Below are 21,293 nucleotides of genomic sequence, written 5' to 3' on the forward strand. Positions count from 1 at the left end.
CTCCCCCGCCTCCTTGCTGTACAACCAGAGCCAGCTGCCTTAGTGTGGCTATTCTTCTGGTGGGGAGAGTCCCACCCAGCGGGCACAGCACCCCTGCCCACAGGGACCCCACGGCTGACAGATAGCAAAGGCTGCCGAGCACTCCTTCACACTCCACTCCAGGACTTCATGATGTTATCCGGGGCATCTGAGATATTTCACACGATTCCCGTAACAGTGTGTCCTCTCTGACCCCTGCTGTCAATATCAGCAATGGCGTTTCTGCTGTCATTTCCCATGTGCTATTGCCAAAGCTACAAATAACTTGACTCTGACTTGACAAATTGGTGCTAAACAGAAGCCATATGGTTCTCGGGAGCATATGGGTGGTTGCCCCTCTCCCACCTCTCACACTCATAACTCAAGGTCTCAGGGTAAAAACAAAGAGCCTTCAGCTCCGCCTGCAGCTTTTCTCCCCATAAAGCCCAAGGAGGTGTCTTCGGGGACCCTCCTGGGCAGGCCTGGATCTGGCGCCCTATATCCTGCTTCCTCCTTACAGGACGAAGCTGGCCTCAGGCGTTTGAAAGCTGCCAGAATCCACCAGTACCCTCATTTCAGATTCTCTTTTCTGATCGGCATTATTTTTGCAGACACGTGAGTTCTCTACACGACAAGTATATGACCTTAAAACTACTCAAACACACTCGTTTTGCAAACAGAATGAGACTAAGAGTGACTCATAATGTACCTAAATTCCAAAATCTTAGGACAGGATTCTTGTTGAACTCAGGCAACCTCGGCCAATCAACAGTCACAACCTGATGGGTGAGGAGACAGAGTCACGTAAATCCATGACGGCTGATTCGCTAAGGAGGCAGAGTCCCATCAATTCACGGCTGCTCCAATCGAAATGCTACAATTAAGAGCGTTGGATGGATCGTTTTCCAGGAGAATAGTGGGAGGGGTGGCGGTCGTTCTCTGCACACAAGAAGGCATCTAGGTACAGGAAGCATCCCGGCTGCCACGGGATGGAACGAACTCTTAGGTGATCTAAGTTGAGTGGTTTATAAATTGAGTGCTTTTAGGATGTGGCCTTCTTCCTAGAGAGCAGAGATGTTTGTTCAGATGTTGTCATTTAGATGAGCAAAGGCAGAGCTATGTTCATTCTCAGTCTTGGTATGGAGCCTAAACTTCCCACAGCTATTTAGTGTTTGGTATAGGTAAAGCCTCTTTCAAATGTCAGAAAGGGTGAGTACATAGGGGGATTCTAAGTTACCCCATTATAAACTCTTAATAACGTCCCTCATGTTAGTTTCTTAGATTAGCTATATAGTCAGAGAAATGCTTGGATGGAATGAGTTAGACAGCAAGAGAGCTTGGATGCCTGTTTCCATGATGCAGTGCCTAGGGAAAAAGCCAAATAAAGCATAAAGTCCTGTGAAGACTAAATCCGTTCTCCTTAGAAAGACTATCCCAGCCAACTGGAGGCGAGTGATCAGGCTCGAGAGACACAGGCCTGCTTTTGTCCCACACGCCCCTGGTCCAATGCCAGGCTTTAGAGTTCACGTGTCAGGTGATGTGAGTTGGGGCCAGTTACGCCACACTCTGCTTCAGCTTCCTCACTTCTGCGCTGCAAGTGGTTTTCAGCACTAACCTCAGGAGGTTGTGATGAATTTAAGTGAAGGATGTGCATATAACAGAGTGGTGCCTAGCGTATAATAGGACTGGACAAATGTTAGTGCTTGCTGTTAGCAGGAATCTTAAGCACTCAGAAGCAGCAAGTCTCTAGAAGCCATGGAGAAGCTAAACGGGAGGGGAGGGCGCCCATGAGTCTGAGTGGCACCAGCGGAAAAGTTGGTGCTCAGTGTTCCATTGCTCCTGTGAGTCCTAGTGAGTGTAACACTGGTCCAGCCCTCTCTCTCGTGCCCAGGACTCCACATACAGGCTCAGAGCTGGAATTCTGAGGTCTGTGTCAAGCTGTTGGGGGATGCCTTATTAGACAGTGTAATGCAGAAGTCAGTTTCAGGTAAATGGGAAACTTTCTCCCTTGAGTTTACTCTGGAGCTACTTTTAACTAAAATTGAAGCATGGCTGTTACTTAGCCAGTCAGTGAGAGTTTTATATGCATCTTTTATAAGGAAAAAAAGTATAGGATTTCCCCAGTTCTTCATTAGGGGATATGAATACGGTGTAAAGAAGCACACACACACCCGCACACTCACATGCTGGGTTTGGGGTTGTAAGGTTAACATCTGAATTTCAGCTCCACCATAATAACAGCCATGATATTGCACCAGTCACAGACCTTTTGGGTCCTCCGTTTTCTTATCAGTAAAATAGCACATTGGGTTAGTGTCGCTGGTTTGTGAGACCCGTTATAAAAGGAAATCTTCCCAGGAAGCCCTGTGTGTAGAACAGACATGAGTGATGCTTGTTTGAATAGACTGGGGAGGAGATTAGAGATCGTGGAGTCTCGAAAAGTGAGGTCTCGGCCCCTTGGTTCCTGAGCAGCCCCTGGCCTGGGGCACAGGTCCACTCTGCTGGACAAGAGCAGGTCAGAGGCCTGTTCTGTTTTCACCTGAGTATTTCAGCCAGAGGTCCCACCTCTCCGAGCTCTATGAACACACCTTAGATGTTCTTTGCTACACCTGCAGCCTCCTGTTGTCTTGTGTATATTTTGTCCCTCCCCTACTTTTAAAGCTTCTTAACATACATTCTTAAAAGTGTGTGTCTTAATTGATTTTAAATAGAATAATCAGCAAACCACTCTCAAGAAACCCCTTCCAAGTCTGATGAAAGTAAGAATGTGTGCATATTAAGCAATCACCAGAGGGTCAGTCTCAAAACTCAGGGGATCACTCTCACTTTGGGGTGTGAAGTTGCTCTAAATTGCCTGTTGCAGATAAGAAAGTATTTTTCACTTGGAACTCATGTTTTATTACAATTAGCGACTATAGCTTATAGTCTGAGTTGGCAGTGTTTGGAGGAAACAAGCTGGGTTTGAAGTCAAAGAACTGGTTTTAAATCCAATTTCTACTAGTTACTAACTCCATGAAGTTTAATCCGATTATTCAACTCTTTGAGCCACGTGCATAGATAAAATGTTCCTCACGGCCTCCATTTGACCTTCAGAACAACATATATCCTTAAACACCTTCATGTTTACCTCCTAGCTCCTTTGTCGCTCCCTCCAGCCCTCTTGGATGGTCCCTCTTCTTCCTCACCCCTCATTTTACCACCCCCTGGGGCCCACGTCTTGGTCATCTTTCTTTGTAGAATACTCTTGATGATCTCAACCAGTCCGAAGGCTATAAATAACATCTATATCCAGTGATTCCCAAAGCTAATCTATAGCCCAGCCCTCGTTCCGCTCTCCAGACTTATATACCCAACTGCATCTGGGACATTGCCACTGCAATGTCCCAGAGATGTCATACTTCTAACATGTCCACAACCAAAGTCCTTGATTTCTACCCCCGAAATCTGTTCCATGAGCAAACTTTCCCATCTCTGAAATTCAAACAACTGCATCATAATAGTGGTTTAAGTCAAAACATTAGAGTCCATCGTGATTCTACTCTTCCTGCCCGGAAATCAAGTCAGTCACGGAACGCTATTGGCCGTTCCTCACAAAGGCCACCCCTCTGGGCAGGGCCACCCTCATTTCTGTGTGAATCGTTGCAATGGCCTCTTACCTCGCCTCCCTGCCCCACCCCACCCATTCTCCTCAGCTTCCTTCGGCCACCTGCCTACAGTCTCTTCTTCACAAGGCAGAGAGAGGACATGTCTTGAAAAGTAAATCTGGTTATGCCGCTCCTCTCCTCGAAAGCCAGCCACAGTGTCCACTTTATCCAGAGAGGAAGACCCCATCATGGTCTATAGGACCCTACACGGGTTCTAACTTCATCTCCTTTTGCTCCTCCCCTGTGTCCTTCCCTGCAGCCGCACTGGCCACCGTACTGTGATTCTAACAGGCCAGTCATGCTTTGGATTTATGAACTTTGGTGAGCCGTGCCCTGGAGCTGGACCCTCTCCTCATAGACAACGTCACAGCCAACTTCCTGTCCCTCTCAGGTCTGACCGGGCAGTGCCTTCTCACTGAGCCTGCACTGGCCACGCTGGTTATGAAGTGCACGTGCCGCATTCTAGCCTCCAAGCCCCTCACTTGTATCTCTTTTTCTTTATCCCATTCCTTTTAGCTCCTTCAAGTAGATCCCATGATGTACGTGTTCACTGTGCATTCTTATTGCATAATTTTCTCTTCTGCCGTGGAAACGTAAGCTCTATGAGGGCAGAGATGCCTGCTCTCTGCACTGATGCCCAGCTGGTGCCTAGCAGGAGGCCACACAGTTCTGATTGGCTGAATGAATGAATGAATGAATGAATGAATATGTATTTGGAAGTGATTTAGTGAGGCTTCGATCAAATGATTTATCTCGCACAGTACCTGGCACAGAGAAAAACTAACCAAATACTTTTGTTCTTAAGCAATTTGCTCAGAGTAAATTCTGGGGTTATTGGTTCACTGAAACTATTGTTTTCATCCCATGGGAGACGTTCCCTTATATACAGTTTTGTAGGAGTCTTGAAAATGATTGGGTTGCAATAAGGAAACGTAATTTGTGGGATTTTTGTTTATTGAATCTCACGCTTGTTTGCATGATGATAAAATTTTTCTTGTAAAAAAATTTTCCACGAGCATTTTCTCAAAGCAAGATTGGCTGTGCTGCAGTTTTTCTGTCTGCGGTGAACGGCCCATCACTGTTGTCTTGCAGGCTGTCTTTCCCTGAACTTCTGTAGAAGACACTGTCTCCCCAATAATTAGCAGACTTCATTTTGAAGGTTTTTAAGAAGTAACTGACACACTTCCTTCTTTCTCTGGCATATGCAAGACTTTGAAGAGTGAATCCCATTCCCACGTTCGTTCTAGGTATTAACAGAGTGTGGACAGGGCAGACGAAGGGTGTAAAATCTTTGCAGCTGCGACAAAAAGAAAGAGGCAACTGAATGAAGGCTTTTCTATTGTTAGAGAGATGTTGAGCTGATAGCACAGATGGTATCAGCACATGGAAAACAAGATTCTGATCTAAAACACCTTATAAAAAAAGAAGACCATTTATCATCCGTTTAAAGGGTAGTGAGTTAACAAGGCTCCAGTGTGAACGCTCTTGCCGCGGGTGGAAGTTTTATGGCAGTGTCACTTCCAGCTGCCAGCAGGTGTTGTGCTGGGTGTCAGTCTAAAGCCCCAATTCATTAACGTGTGCCGCCCCAGCACTGTACTCTTTATGACAAGAAAAACAAGAAGGAACAGTGAGTCTCTTATATGTAGCCCATAAAACTTCGCACTCTGACCTCAACTATATAAACCAGAAGTGAAAGAGGCAATTGCAAATCTGACCAATAAAACTGGTAAATCTCCTACATGCTGGGATTAGAAGACTGTGTGTCTAGGTTCATGGGGAAAAGAACAATTTGCAAATTCCTCTACGTAGGGGATCCCAGAACTGGTGTCGTCCGTATTCTTTGCAGCATTTCAGGCATGTTTGTGGATGACTGGCCGGCTGCCAGGTGCCTCCCGCCCGCACCCCCACCCCCCCTCAGCTGGGTTCCCTGAGGAACTGGGGACACCTCCTGGGTAGAAAGACAACATTAGGGAACGGCCACTCTGTTGTGGGGCACGGGTCTAATCTCATGGCGGTCAGTTTCCTTCTCCCCATCAGGCCTGGAGGACCCATATGTGTTCTAGAATGAGAGAGGCCCCCGGTAGAGATGAGAGAACTTCTTTATACTAAAATACAAACACTTTGGGACACACACTAGTGCACAAGGTTGTAGAAAGGAATCTTCCAGGCTTCTCTCAAGCAGGAAGCTTTGATTAACTATGACCTCACCGTGCATTGCTCTGCTTGGCCCCGGTGGGGCTGGTGGTGAGTTTCCTTACAGAGAAGAAAACAGAAAACCCTACCACCCCTAGTGTTTTGTTGTATACAGGGCTAGAATAAATCTTTTGAAAAGTTCCTTTTTATATTCTACTGGATAGAGGTGAGGGTAAGGAAGGAGACTCTTGCTCAGAATGAGGACCTGGCCAATGCCTCTTTTGCTTAAGAAAACTCCAGAAGGTGTGTTTGGGTAGCTTTGGGTAGTTAGGGTAGGTCGTTGACGTTGTCTTCTAGAAGTCACAGGTAGAGCATAGGAGAAGGAGGAAAAGGTCTTTTAGACGGACAACTGACCCTGAGAAGATGGTCATGAACCAAGTACGGAGACTTGACCAGGAAGAAAGTTTAGTCTTTACTCATATTTGTTTCATTTTTTTGGTATTTATTATATCCTGATATAATCTACAAATACTCCAACTGGTAGTAAAGTGCACTGCACACAATAGTTTTTATTTGCAATTCCATTGATGACTTGTGGAAAAAGTGTTGTGTTCAGTATGGGATGAAGCAGGGTGAGGAAAGGGGTAGTGGGAACTAGGGACTTGGGAGAAGACAGCAGTGAGGCTGGGTAAGCCTCCTCCAAATTTAGGCAGCATTTTAAAATGACTCCCTGTGGCTCTAATGCAATCTCAGTACCGTGACTACATTGTAGTCCATGGCAAAGTAATTTTGCAGCTGAGCATAAGGTTATTAACGAGTTGACCTTAAGATAAGGAGATTCTCCAGGTTGGTCTAATCTAATTGCAGTGAGCCTTTTAGAAGCAGAGCCTTCTCCAGCTGGCGGTAGGAGAAGTCAGAGAGATTTGAGCTTTAAGAGAGATTTCACCTGAGGTAGGTTTATTGCGCTGCTGCAGGACACAGGTAGAAGGACCTGAGAGCAGATTTTTTAGGAGCTGAAATGGACCCAGGGCCGACAGCCAGACAGAAGAGTGGAACCTCAGTCCTACGACCGTAAGGAACTAAATTCTGCCAACAACTTGAAAGGGCGTGGAAGTAAGTTCTCCCCCAGAGCTTCCGCAGAAGAGCTTAATCTGGCCAATGTGTTGGTGTCAGCGCAGTGGAGCCCCCCTAGGCTTCCGACCCACTTCACTGTGAGGTAATAGATGAGTGTTGCTTTAAGCTGCTGAAGTTGTGGTAATTCGGGAAGCAGCAGGAGGAACCCGAATTTTACATGGAGACTTTCAGACCAATTGTCAGCCCTGATGTAATATTTACTGCTCCTGTTGTTCTCTCTCAAAATTTGGGCCGGCCCAGTGGCTCAGGCGTTTGGAGCTCCATGCTCCTAACTCCGAAGGCTGCCGGTTCGATTCCCACATGGGCCAGTGGGCTCTCAACCACAAGGTTGCCGGCTCGACTCCCACAAGGGATGGTGGGCTGCGCCCCCTGCAACTAGAAAACGGCAACTGGACCTGGAGCTGAGCTGCGCCCTCCACAACAAAGACTGAAAGGACAACAACTTGAAGCTGAACGGCATCCTCCACAACTAAGATTGAAAGGACAACAACTTGACTTGGAAAAAAGGCCTGGAAGTACACACTGTTCCCCAATTAAGTCCTGTTCCCTTTCCCCAATTAATAAAAAATAAATAAATAAATTTGTCCCCACCGAGGCAAGGAAGAGCGCTGGCTTCGTCACTGGGGCTGCGCGTTTGCCCCATCTCTGCCATTTGCCCTCGGGTTACGTCTGGAGTTCCGGGTTGCCTTTACTTTGAAAAGGAAGAGAGGTAAATCCACATGAGAACGTGTGGCCTATCGCAAACATGGAATGAAGGGTCACGAGTCCCACATGTTTCAGATAATGCTACTTTTTCCGGTGCCATTCAGCCAGGTCTTGAGCACACTCTTACTTCATGGCAATGGAGTCAATTTGGGTGGCCAGGAAGGTGGTGGCCAGCCAGGAAAAACCTCCTGCCCGCCTTTTTTCCTACTTCCATTCTGAGATTAGGGTAATCTTTACACCATAAACATGGTTCTAGGCGACCTTTCATTTGGTTTCCATGTAGAACTAAAAGATTTGGGGCCAATTTGAAGTGAGGGGTTCGTCTCTCAAGAAATAATGGTAGATTTTCCTCCCAGTTTGTTTCAGTTCTTCACAAGCTGTCACACAGACTAACACTGCTGCTGTGAGTCCCAGTTTGCCTACTGGGCCAGGCGTGAGACACACGTGACTGAGGAATCCCTCGTGGTCTCTCTGGGCTTCCGAAATCTCCCCGGAGTCATTTAGCTGCCAGTGGACTGTGGTTTGTAAAAGAGTGACTAACTGATCATTTATTGCATTTCTTTGATATCTCAGACCCCCTGAGAAGAAAACGTGAACCACATTTTTTTTTCTTGATCAAGTCACTTTATATTTTTCATTTAATTTTTAAATTAAAGCACAGTTGACATACACAATCCTGTGAGTTTCAGGTGTAGATATTTATCCCTTACGGGGTAACCGCCATAGGAAGTCTAGTAACCATGTACACTGTACAGATTTATTACAATATTATTCAACTATATTCCTACGCTATACGCTACATCCCTGTGACTAATTTATAACTGGAAGTTTGTAGCTCTTGTTCCCCTTCACCATTTTTTTTTGTCCATCCCTGCAGCCCCCTCCCCTCTGGCAACCATCAGTTCCTTCTCTGTCTAGGAATCTGTTTCTGTTTTGTTTTGCTTCTTTTGGTATACTTGCATCTAAACTTACTTTCTGAGAGCTGCCGTTGTAGTTTGCATGTATGAGACCTGCCATTCGGACTCTTTCAAGGCTTGTAACTGAAAGGTCCCTGGCAGAGAAAACTCAGTACTCTACCTATGAGGATAGCTGTACCTTAGTGTCATTTGGTGACCGTGTTTTTGGTGAACGCTGCAAGTCCTTTCTCCTCTTGGCTTGATCCACTCAGTCGGTACCCAAAATTGATCATACGATATATCCTCCAGTGTTTCGAACAGCTCCTTACATCTAAGCAGATATGGAGAAGGTTGCGAGTGGCAACTTGGTCTTCTTCCTCGGATTGGGAATTCCTTTCTGAATCACGTCGTAAGCGTTCACGTACGAGGCAGGCCGGACGAGGATTTGATTAAGTTACTTTGTGCCACGTGTTCTGGGAAAGTGTAGATGACTGAGCTATATTAGCTATGTTGAGAGGTATTTTGAAAATGGAATTTAATTTTATAGGCATCCCCTCTTTTGCATGAGTGGTTCTTTTTTAAAACATATAAATTAGATGATAAAGATTTTCCAAGGGTTTTTATTGTATTTCAAAATATGTGATTGGAACTGAGGTATAAATATGCAACGCACTACATTTCCCCTGCAATTTGCATTGCCTGGGAGATGGAATGGGTCCCTCACTTTCTGTTTCTAACAATAAAACATTTATGGGGAAGTTAATATAGAGTACTCTTCTTATCTCCAAGAAGCATTTTATAAACTCTTCAAAGTCAATAATTTTCTATAATTTATAGAGCACTTTGAAATTTCTTGGCATGTTTTTACTTACCTTACCTTATATTTACAATAACCCTGGGATGTGGGAAGCTAAATATTACCATATTTACAAAAATAGAGACTGAGTTTGAAAGTGAACTTTCAGCAGAAAGAAGAATAGATACTCTATCTTATAATTCTTAGTCCCATGCATCTTCCTCTAGACCAGTCTGAGGGAGAGAAAAAAATAATAAAGTTTTGTTTATCAGTAAACTGGAGTATCCTGTCTTAACCTGTTCCAGTGAAACACTTCCCCTAATGACGAAAACAGCATAGGAAGAAAAAACGGAATCAGCCTTGAAAGTACTGAAATTTTTCTCTGCTGTGTTAAAGCCTTCTCGAAGCTTCTCAAGCAAACATAGAATCAATTATAAAAGTGAGAGCCAAATTAATTTACTATCAATGAGTTCTTTTTTCCTTAAAATCATCCTGCATAATTCCTTCTCTTACTGTCTAAACATTGTAGGAGAAACCAAGACTACCAGAGAATCCTGTGATAAACCTTCACAAGCAGGTCATTCCAGAGTTATCCTGATTTGCGTATTTTATCTTTGCATCATGATTCATTGTCAAAATAAAAAGTTAAAATGCTTTCGAGTAACACAGTTTTGGCAGTTGGAGAGATTGCTATACTGTCCTGTCATGTCGAGCCTACATGCTGTGGGGCTGTGGGGTTAGCGGAACAAAAATGCACAAAAATGTAAACAAACAAAACCGGAAAAAAAAAAAAAAAAGTACAAACTCACAAGTGTCTTGCTTCCCTGGAAGCCAAAGGAAACCATTGCATTGTCACCACTGAGAAATAGCGGAAGAATCTGGATGGGGTCTACCAAGACTCCTTTTAAAAGAGAACCAACTCGCATCCTTTGCTTTGTCTTTCTGTCTGTCTGAAATGCTGACAGGACAGAAATGGATGGATGAGTTCTATTTGCCCAATTAAGTCACATGGCTAGCTCAGATTCAAGCGAAATCAACTCCAAACCCACCGCGAAGGGCATACCGACAAGGGTACATAGTACAGAATGCGGAGCACGTGAATCTTGGGAGTTTCTATCTCCCAATGCAGTATAGACACATAACCTCTAATAACGATGTGAAATCACAAAGTGAAAACGTGGGAATCTTGCCAAAACATGGTGGGAATTCAATCATCTGGTCTAGATGGGGGGCTCCACGGAATAGTCTGGGTCCCGCAGTGCTGACCACCCAGGAAGGAGCGCTGTGACAAGCCGGATGGCTTTGCTTGTGGATATGGAGACCCCCAGAGAGCTGTCAGGCATTTTGTGCCTGATGAGCTGTTGAACCGCGTGCGCTCCTCTGTGTTTTTCCAGCCAGGGCTGTGGGGAAATAACAGACACACAGACCCCTAGAAGCTTAGGTAGTGGCCTGGGATGCTGAGCTTCTTTCTAGGCTGTTTTGGGGGGTGTTGCTCAGATTCCTTAGAGAAAGCTGGAGCCACATTTTAAATCAGTCCACTCTGTTTGGCAGAGGATTTCTCTTGCTCTGTAGGTCCCTCTTCCCTCCTCTACTCTTTGAGTCAACATCCGTTTTTTTGTTTTGTTTTGTTTTTATTTGGTTTTTTTTGTTTGTTTGTTTGTTTGTTTGCGTTTTCTCCTGTCTCTTTAAGTGTTACTTGTCACAAGTACACGTCCCGCTAACTTGGTTGGCCTCCTCTCTGTCCTGAGCGTTACAAATCCCCTGCCCTCGGTGCTTCCTTCCCACCCGCCTCAGCTAATCGTGCTCTTTATTGCAATGGCTTCCTGAAAAGGAATACGTACAACAAAATCCAAGGAAGATGAGGACAATTTTAGAACACCATTACACCCCAAATATGCTCCTAAGTAGCTGTTTCATCCTAGGCATTTTGCTAGCTCCCAGAGACACATGCAAAGATAGGCTATTAAACAAATACTTATGTATCTGTAATAAACGCTATGAAGAAGTGTAAGATTCCATTGCGTGAAGCGTTTGGCCAGAGATACTTAGAGGAAACGGAGACCTAAAGGACACATAGGGGAGGTAGATGGAGGAGACGTGCCAGCCAGAGAAGGCCTGGAGGGAGAGAGAACGCCGCCAGTCTGAGATCTGAGAGGAAACTAGTATGGCCGGAACTTAGAGGAGAGAAGAAGAAGAAGCTGTGCAGCAGGGAGGCGTTACATGAAGTAGTACTTGGAGACCACTTGTAAGAGGACCCCCGGGTCTAAGGGGAGATTGATGGGTTCTCCAGAAGGCAGACATGATCCGAGTTTCGTTTTCCAAAGATGAGGCTATGGTTTGGGGGTGAGCTGGGAGGGGGGCAAAGCTGGGTGTAGTTAGGAGGTTATTTCAGAGGCCTGGAGGAGAAATCGCAGTGCCGCGTGTGTCGTGCGAGTGAGTATGAAGAAAAAGGATTCCATTCTTTAGCTACTCAGACATAGACACTGCAAATACGGGGCTTCTGGGAGGAGAAGGTGTGCGTCATGGGAGAGCAGAAGAGCAGCTGTGTCTGAGAAAGCAGGGGCACAGAACATTAGGTACTTCCTGCTGTGGAGATTCCAGAATGCCGGGAGGAGCGAGCGGTGCTCGTTCTGATAGCAGATGGGGTCACTAGCAGATCGGGGGCGTGAGGCGGCATGCCTGGAGGAATACTTTACGACGGGCACATGCATACTTTATAGCATTCCTCAATATTAAAGTCTGCTGAGCTGAAGCTTTCGCTGACTTGGAAATATTTTTGTCTGCCTTACCTCATCTTCCATTGGACTTCAATAAAATGGATCTTTCATGTAGGTCATGAAATTCAGTCTGTGTTACTTGTAAAATTCAAGACGTATCCTCACAAGACGGAGGAAGGAGACAGCCTGAGCCAGGCTCCTCGGAGAGCGTCAGGAGGTTGGTGACTGAGGCAGCCTCTGAAAAATACATTAACTTCTATTTTTACCTCCAACTGGACCTTGGAAGAGAAGACAAGGGGACCAGCGGTGGGCCAGAGCAGAGCTGTGTCACTGCCAGGGCTTGGAAGGTCTGGCCACAGGCTCTTAATAAAACTGTCGTTGTGATTCTCATGATTTTTATGGTTGGTTTTTTGTGTTTTCTTTTTGTTTGGTTTTCTTTTTTTAACTCCAGCCCAAACCTCTTCTCTGAGTTCCAGTCTCATTTATGCAACTCCCTGCTTGTCCCACTCGGATGTCTAATGGAGATCTGAACTTGCGGAAATCTGTGCCCTGGATTTCCTCCCTCAAACGCCCAAGCATCTCTGCTGGCAGTCACCGTATCTTTCCACGAGAGGCGCCACTCTTCACCCAGTTTCTCAAGCCAGAATCGTGGGAGGTATAAGTGGGGTTGCCTCACCTACCACAGGTAATTTTCCTGTTTTCTTCTTTTCTAAACACACCACCCATTTTTCCCACCCCTACTTCCCACCTCTTGCAACCACCAATCTGTTCTCTGTATCTATGAGCTTGATTTTTTGGGGTTTTTTTTTTTTTTTAGATTCCACATAGAAGAGATCATACGGTATTTTTCTTTCTTTGTCTGACTTACTTCACTTAACATAATGTCACAAATGACGAGATTTCATTCACGTTTATGACTGAATAATATTCCATTGCATATATATTCCACAACTTCTTTATCTGTTCTCCATCGATGGACATGTAAGTTTCCATATCTTAGCCCTTGTCAATAATGCTGCGATGAATTGAGGGGTGCAGACATCTCTTTGAATTAGAGATAGTTATATATATATATATATATATATATATATATATATATATATATATATATATCCGAATATCCAGAAGTGGGATTGCCAGGTCATTAGGTAGTTCTAGTTTTAATTTTTGAAGTACCGCCGCACTGTTTTTCCTAGTGGCTGCACCAATTTGCATTCCCACCAGCAGTGCAGGAGGGTCTCCTTTCCCCACAACCTCTCCAACACTTGCTATTTCTAGTCTTTTTGATAACAGCCATTCTATCAGGTGTGAGGTGGGGTTGGGGGAGAGGGAGAACTGTGTGACACACAACACCAGACTCTCAGGTTAGTTACCAGACTCTTTAGTCATCAGGTTCCTTCATTTCCCAGAGAAATGTGCTTCATCCAGGTAGCTGGGGGCACAGGTGGACAAACATTTGGTAAAACTAGGACTACCCTGTTTCCCCCAAAATAAGACCTAGCCAGACCATCAGCTTTAATGCATCTTTTGGAGCAAAAATTAATATAAGACCTGGTATTATATTATATTATAAAGACCGGGTCTTATATCAATTTTTGCTCCAAAAGACGCATTAGAGCTGATGGTCTGGCTAGGTCTTATTTTCAGGTAAACACGGTAGCATAAGTGTCTCTATATATTTCCCTTTAAAACTAAGAAGCATAATGGGATTCAAGATAAAGAAATGAAGGTCAAAATTTTAAAATGTAGGAGGGAAAATAAGAAAAACTGTAAAGTGAAAGAAGGGAAGTAAGGGAAGAAGAGAGAAAGGAAAGAAAAAAACAGCTAGAAGAGCAATTTATCCTGTCTGAAGAGTATTCCCTTTGTTTTTTAAAGGGTAACCCCATGCAATACGTAAAAGAAGGTTGTGAGATATCAGTAATCTAATGATTAGGAGGAAGGGAACTTTGGTCAAGACATTTTCAGTCTTCCTCTGTGATTAACTGAAAACCTCACTTGTGACTTTAGAATCCCATGTAAATCTTTTTTTTTTTCCATTTTGCACAGATCTTAAACAGCCTGAGAGAACTAATGAAAAAATATTTAAATCTTATATATAGCAAACTAGCAACCAACAAACCCGCACAGAACGAATTCGTGGGGTTGTATGCACTGCGCTGGAAGTGGCTGCATTTGTGTCGGCCGGCAGCCTGTCACAGCCCCACACCTGTGCAGGCCCAATGGCCCCACGGGCGCAGCCCTGCCCAGTGTCATACCCACTGCATTTGTCCAGGAACCAACAGCAGCCAGCTCCCCGGTGGTGCCTCCCTGTCTAACTGAACTACTTACACCCTGTAAATTTGCAGTCTGTTTGACTCCCAGAAAACAAAGCCGTCAGGCTTGCCTGCTTTCATCAGTTTCATCTTAGAATATCTAAGCTACTCAACAACCCATGTATCTTTATGTTAAAAAAAAAAAAATTTGGCAGAGCCAGAGCTGTTATTAGAGACATGTGTTCCAGGCTGTGATCAGAAATTGTTAGTCTTTCTGGATGAACATGAGACTACGAATATTATATATTAAAAACGAATGTGGCTAATGAATTAGTCTGTGTGCTGAAATTACACAGCCATGTGTAGTGTGACGTCATTGGGTCCTGCATACCAGGAAGACATCCAAGGAAAATGGTTAGTCGAGAGTCCTGAATCTGTCAGATACCCCAAGAGACTTGAGTGTGTGTAAGTGCTTCTGACGTGTTAATTATCCTGACACCTGACCATGTCTTAGCTGCCCTCCTGTAAGTCTGAGAAGTCAGGAAATAGTATCTAACCAACAGGGCCTGATCCCACAGATACTTGTGGACAAAACTGTATCTTTTCATGATCTGCATCCTTAGCGACCTGCACCGTCTTGGTTCCAGGTGGGGGGATGTTGGCGTCATGTGATGTTGAAGAAGGCGGAACGCTATAAAGAGGAAGAGCCATTCATTAGAAAGAAGAAAAGCTTACCAGCAGGTAGGTCTGCTTCCCGGCACCCCTTGGGCAGTAGGTCACAAAACCCTTCCCAGGGTTGTGCTTGGTACAGAGAAAGAAGAAGAACGTCTTGCTTGTACCCAACACTCGCTCTGTTGCAATCACTGCTGGTCATTATGAAATCTAACCCGTGTAACCACTCCGTGGGTTGAGTAACATCACCACTCCCATTGAACGGGAGGTGGAAACCTGCTGGAGGTGGCTCCCTCAGTGCGGGTGGACCTTGGACTTGCATTTCACACCGGGGTATCTTGATTAATCCCCAGGCTGTATAGCAATTTGGGCCATGGACTTCTCTGGTGAATGAGAACCTTGGCTGAAATATGAATTTGAAATGTCCTGCTGTCCCACTTCCCATGCATAGTAACCGGTGTGTGAAGGGGTCTGACTAAGAAAAGTCGAGGTGTCTTTTATAGCAGAAAAATCAGTAAGTCATGCTCCACGTGGGGACTTTCTCTGTGAACACTCCATCACCTTTCAGACATCCGGGCTGTGCCTCTCCCTACCTATGGGGGCATTGAGCAGTTTTTAATATTTCTCTAATATTAGTAAATCAGTTTCTTCACGATTTACTGAGCATAACAGTTGTATTTATCTCCTACATTTGAAGACGTAGTAAGACTTTCCCATTTCATCCTCTCAAAAATAGTCCAAGTAGTATTAAGAGGCACGCACTGTTAAGTCCATGTGACAGGTGAGAAAATTAGGAAGTGACAAACTTTAAATTAAACTCAATGGTTTTTGAACTCCAAATCCATGCTTTTCCTCCTAAATCGTGTATGCCTACCATAAAGCATGTTTTCTAAATTTCTAAAAACGTCAGCAAATTGTTAGGTGATAAGTTCATGGTGGGTGGAGAAGTTTATATATAGGCTGGAGACCATCTGGCAAGGAAGTAGCATTTAGTTTAAGTAAGAGGTGTGCCAGTCTCTTCTGAACTTGAGGTTGCTTAGCTTCATGGCCATCCAGGATCAGGCCAACCATGGTTCTGACTTTTTGGAAAGTTCCTGATTCTACCATCAGAGTTCTTTCATGTAAGCAGAAACCAGTTGTTAGACTGTCTCACTGTAGCTAATTAACTTAGCTGGTTATTTCATGCTTCTAATTACAGGGAATTATTGAGTTCAGGAGAATACATTTATTACCCCCTGAGCCAGTAAACTTTGTGTCCCACGACTCTACGTTCAATCCTGAAACTCATCAATAGTCTTTGAAATACTAGTATGGATGAGCTAACTCCATTCCGTTTCAAATTCTGGGAACTAGATGAAGATTTACTACTTCCTCTGTAGATCTAGTTCTTTTTCATAGTATAATATCTGCTCTACTAAGGGCAACTTGGTAGCCTTATCTTATCTCCTTATCCAAAGGATATTATTAATCCTTGAGTAGAAACAACTTGTTGTCAAAACAGCTACATTTTATGAAGGGTCATTTCAGGTTTATCTGTCCTAATGTGAGATCTGCTTTCCTAAAATAGGAAATATTTCTTTTCTGAAATAGACCTGCACGTTTCTGAATTTATACTTAAGCTACACCTGCCATGCCAAGTTGGGTTTATTTTTAAACTGAACATGTGACTAGATAAATATAATACCCATACTGGAACACATCTTTTAATGTAATTTACCATTCTAAGACCATCTGTTGTCTTTTGCAGGCATTATGGACATGTCACACTGAAGATTCATTCAAGGAGAAACCAGAATTCTCTTTGAACTATCGTATTGCAACTGTCCATTCTGCTTCCCTTGTAGCATTTACGTAACTTTGTTTTTGAAGAGTCAAGCCTCTCATGAGAGGTTTATTTTCTTTAATTTGCATTTATTTTTATGCCTTGTCCTTGCTCTTTTTATGCTCAAAGGCTACTCTCAGTTATCATTTCAAATAAACAAGATCAGCTTGCATGAATTAGAATAAAGAAGAGCTGTACACATACACAGCATGTAGACCTTTGCCAAGATATGGTGGCATCAACTTTGCTCTAATTTTTAAAAGAGATGAGAATAAGATTCTTATCAAAAAAGGGGGGCAGATTCTTCAGATAAATTCTCATGAGCTTTTCAAGTAAATGGGAATGGTAGTGGCCCATCATCTCAGACACGATATCCAACAACCTGTGTATTTCAGCTTTCATGTCCAGCACATTAGGGCACCACTGCTGGTTGACTTAACCACCTGGTCACTCCTTGACACAGAAAATAACCTTACAACTGACTAGAATATGGCAGTCGGCACGTTAATCTGGACAACAGCAAGCAGACGGCTGTGGTCCTTGAGAGAAGGAAACACACAAAATGAACTCCCAGCCTGCAGTGCGGGGAGTAGAGCCCAAGTGGGGGACACTTGCTGGTGGTCCATGCTGGTGCGAGAGCTGAGATGGGAGGCTGGGCCTCGGTGCGATGAGGCCGCTGGGATGTATGGGCCAAGCTCTCAGGAGGAGGGAAGGACCCAGAGGGAGACGTCCCTGACGTCTTCATGAATAACCCCGCTGGTTCTTGACCGAGAGCTGGTTGGCACACACCAGGCGACACTCCGCAGGCTTAGCTAGCGTGGCTCCTGGAGGCTAAACAGAGACACCAGTTGTGCTGGGAGATGGCATTTCTGGTCCAGCCACAGGGAACAAGCCTTGCTGAGCTCCCCGGCATTCAGCTCGGACTCTGGAAAGACATACCTTCACAGGAAAGCCTGCTATCCCGGGTAAGCGCTGAAACCCAAAAGCACAGTCCAAACCAAGATTCTGAGTCTTAGCAGAACCCATCGCTTATATGTCTATTGTTCTCGTCATGTTGCATACACGCTTTTCACTTGTGATGCATTGATAAATAATTCAGTAAGTATTTACTAAGTTCTTATTGTGTGCGTCAGGGCACCATGGTAAGCGTGACGGTGCTTTTAAACATATCAAGTGTATGAATATATAAAACATATATAACGTATATAAATATATAGCTCTATATAATATTTATATTATATACTTAATACTCCTAGATAATGAACATATAATATAACAATATGTATTAGGTATAAAATACCTAAAGTATCTTCCTGGAATCTGCCTTCTTCTCGTCCACTTATTCACCGAACGGCCCACAAATACCCAAAGCAATTTCTCGGAGCCACCTTTCTATGTCCCAACTTGAAAATGATTCGTCCGAGAGCATGGTTCCCAAGCTGAAAAAAGCGCAGACATCAGAGAGCCAAGAGGGGTGCTCTGTAGCTGTGACCCACAGGGAAGCAGCCACCGATCGTGAGCGAGTGTGTCAAGGGTGGTCTGTTACACAATAATCACCACACCTGAGCTCACGACTACTGTTCCAGATCATCAGAAAGGCACCCCTTTTCTACCCAGTCTGAAACATGAACATGAGAACCACAAACCTCGATCTTAACCTATGCCATCTTTGTAGCAACATAAGCATGTTGGCATTTTGAAGTGATGACACTTCTTAGCATCCTCGGGGCATTTAGTAAGCAGAGAAGTTCTGTACAGTGATTTGGTGGATTCTCTCACGTCCATGAAACTCATTTTGAAGCTGAGGACGACGGTAACGCTGTGAGTAGGGGCGTGAAACCGATGCCAGGGACACACAGCAAATGCTGGCGAGGAGAGCAAGACACACGGATTTCCCCTCACGTGCTGGTGTGATGTGATTTCATCCACTTGTTTATGACTTCGGTGAAGTTGCTTGAACCCACGTGTTTATAACAAAGACCAAAAAAAGTTGCTTTGATACAAGTAGGAAGCGGGTTGTGCGGCTGTCATCCTGCCGTCTGTTGTTGTTGAGGAGCAGCCAGCAGCCCGGCTCCTCGGGGCTCTGCTGGGGGCTTGGGGATCAGAACTCGGGAAGAAGCACCTGGGCCAGGGGCCATTTAGACTAACTACTGAGACTAGTCAAGGGTTTCAGCTCAGGCAGGAGACTCTCCACTAACCTGAGACCTCTCGGAAGCCCCCTGGGGCGTCCGCTCCTGTCTGGACCAGGGGACTCCTCGCAGACAGTGATGAGAAACCAGGAAGAGGCCCCATGAAAGAGATCAGCCCGCCCCCTAACACCCGGTCTTCGTTCCCTAGCAACACGCCCTAGCAACAGGGGACTTTTACTTTTGTCCCAACAGCTGGAAATCAGCTCTAGGTTGGTCACTGTCTCTCCCAAGTGCCTCCTCCTCTGAAAAGGTTAAATCTGGACTTTATTCCCCTCGTCTCCCCTTGCCAGGAACAACAGTGTGACTAATCTGTCATTTATTTGGGGTGTGTTATTTCTTTATTTGGCTTAAGAGATATTATCCTGTATGCGATTGGCTGGTGACATTATGATAATTCCCACGGTGAACCTGTGTTAAAGTGCTGGCAAAGACAAAATCAGCCTCTGAGTGTAACTTTTGCTGCCTCCCACAAAACAAAAGCCAAACAGCCCCCCTGAGCTAAATTCGTACAGCCTTGCTTTTTCTTTGTGAAGTTAATCGTTAAGGAAGGAGCTAAAGTGAAAACTTGCTTTCCAATAATATATTCCGATATTCACGGCAAACTTAAGTTATTCCGTCACTTTGATAAATTACTGTTTCACTCTGTGTATGAAGTGGGAGTAATATTGTGGCTTTCCGCAGATAATTCAAGGGTGAAAGTTTCTACATAAATGCATAGTATTTAGCACAAGACTGGGCCTTCTAACTTGCGTGGTGATTTCATTTGGGCTTAACTAATGGCTTTTCCATTCTTGCCGGGTAACCAGTAGAAGGGGGCAGGCTCCTATGGGACCCCCAGACTGGAATAATCTAAAGGTTCCAAGCGGCTTGGGAGACATGCTGTTGCAGAAGCCTGGGCGGGACCTGTGGTCTGTGTAAATACCTTTCACTCCTCAGCCTTTACATTTAATACCACGTGTTTTAAATATCAAGTTACTTCTTTCTGAAGTAACTTCCACAGCCTTTTGCAGCTCTGAAATGCTGTGATTCTCTGTAAGTAATATTACTTCTCTTTTGCACAGCAGTTTCTTTCTTCCTTGTAGTAGATCCTGCCAGACGAATCACTTCCTGAGGTATCATCAGAATGATGGTAGAAATCATCCTGTTGTGACAAATTCAGGGACAAGAATTCAGGATAGAATCCACAGAATTGGAGGGAACATGGAAGGAATATATGGAAGCCACTGAAACACAATGGTTTCCAATGCTCAAAGACAGTGCAGTGTAATGCAGTTATGTCTTTTAAAAATTTCTCTAATGTGGCGGTTAATTTGTGAAAGAACACATTAAGAAAACCACAACATTGAAAACTGGAGTTATTTAGAAATACAGTCTCTAGTTAACATATATTTGTTCTGGGGCAATTTTTAGCCATCTAGAAACTCTCCAGCGGGAGGAGTACATGGTTACTGAATTTCACTATATCTATGTTCTTAGACAGAACCTAAAGATGTTTTCATGATTTTGTCACCAAGCTATCATCCAAAAGACCCTAACATTTTTCAACACCTAAACTATGTCACAACCTACGCTTGCTTGCAGGAACTTTCCAACCACCACAAAGACCAAGGTGCCGAGAGCAGAAACCAAGATGACCTTGGGGCATCGTGTGCAAAAAGGACCGTGTGCAAAACGGTCCAATGCAACAGAAAAGTAAATAGCTTGCCTAACACAATGGGATCACCCCACGCCACGGCCTATAGACTCAAAGGCTCTTCCCAGCCGGAGAGAAGGTGCCCTTAGCTGAGCTCACCTTTGTCATTCTCTGAGCTAAGAACAAAGGTTCTGCTCTGCCTCACCGAACTCAATCTCGTTCTGTTGCTGAGCAACAGGAATGGGTTTGGGGCCCTGACCTGGGACGCTTGGTAACATTTTTGTCAAAAAGAATTTACAAAACTCTTCACCATCAAAGACGAATTTTATCCTGTGTTTGTTTTGGAAGATGAAAGGTACTGCATATATTTCTCTTGCTTTATTAAAATTATTTCTGCTCCACAATAAAAAGAAAAAAAAAAACAGGACAAGACAAGAAAAGAAGAAAAAAACAGGTGGAAAATGGGAAAAAAAACCATTCAAGAATATTCACAGACAAGAGAGAAATCGGAAGGGGTCTGCTTTTAATGCTCAACATCTGTCTTTAAAAACATATCAATAACATGATCACTAACAGCTGTTGCATTAGACTTAATCAGCCATGATTTTCAAAAGGGAGAAAGAACGCCGTTGGATCGGTTGATGGAAAGTTATTACTCTGAGTGCACCCGCTTGGTACTGGC

The 21,293-nt window shown here is 44.3% G+C and overlaps 1 long non-coding RNA gene across 1 annotated transcript; it reads right to left on the reverse strand.

The window, feature by feature from the left end:
- Nucleotides 1-4,607: 4,607 nt before the first annotated feature.
- Nucleotides 4,608-15,171, reverse strand: LOC117018685 (uncharacterized). The gene is made up of 3 exons (XR_004422282.1): nt 15,031-15,171; nt 12,116-12,280; nt 4,608-4,959 (listed from the first exon to the last, which is right to left on the reverse strand). It is a non-coding gene; the product is annotated as an uncharacterized LOC117018685 (long non-coding RNA).
- Between the last annotated feature and the right edge of the window lie 6,122 nt (nt 15,172-21,293).

Source organism: Rhinolophus ferrumequinum, chromosome 27, assembly GCF_004115265.2.
Source record: "Rhinolophus ferrumequinum isolate MPI-CBG mRhiFer1 chromosome 27, mRhiFer1_v1.p, whole genome shotgun sequence".
Taxonomy (NCBI): Eukaryota; Metazoa; Chordata; class Mammalia; order Chiroptera; family Rhinolophidae; genus Rhinolophus; species Rhinolophus ferrumequinum.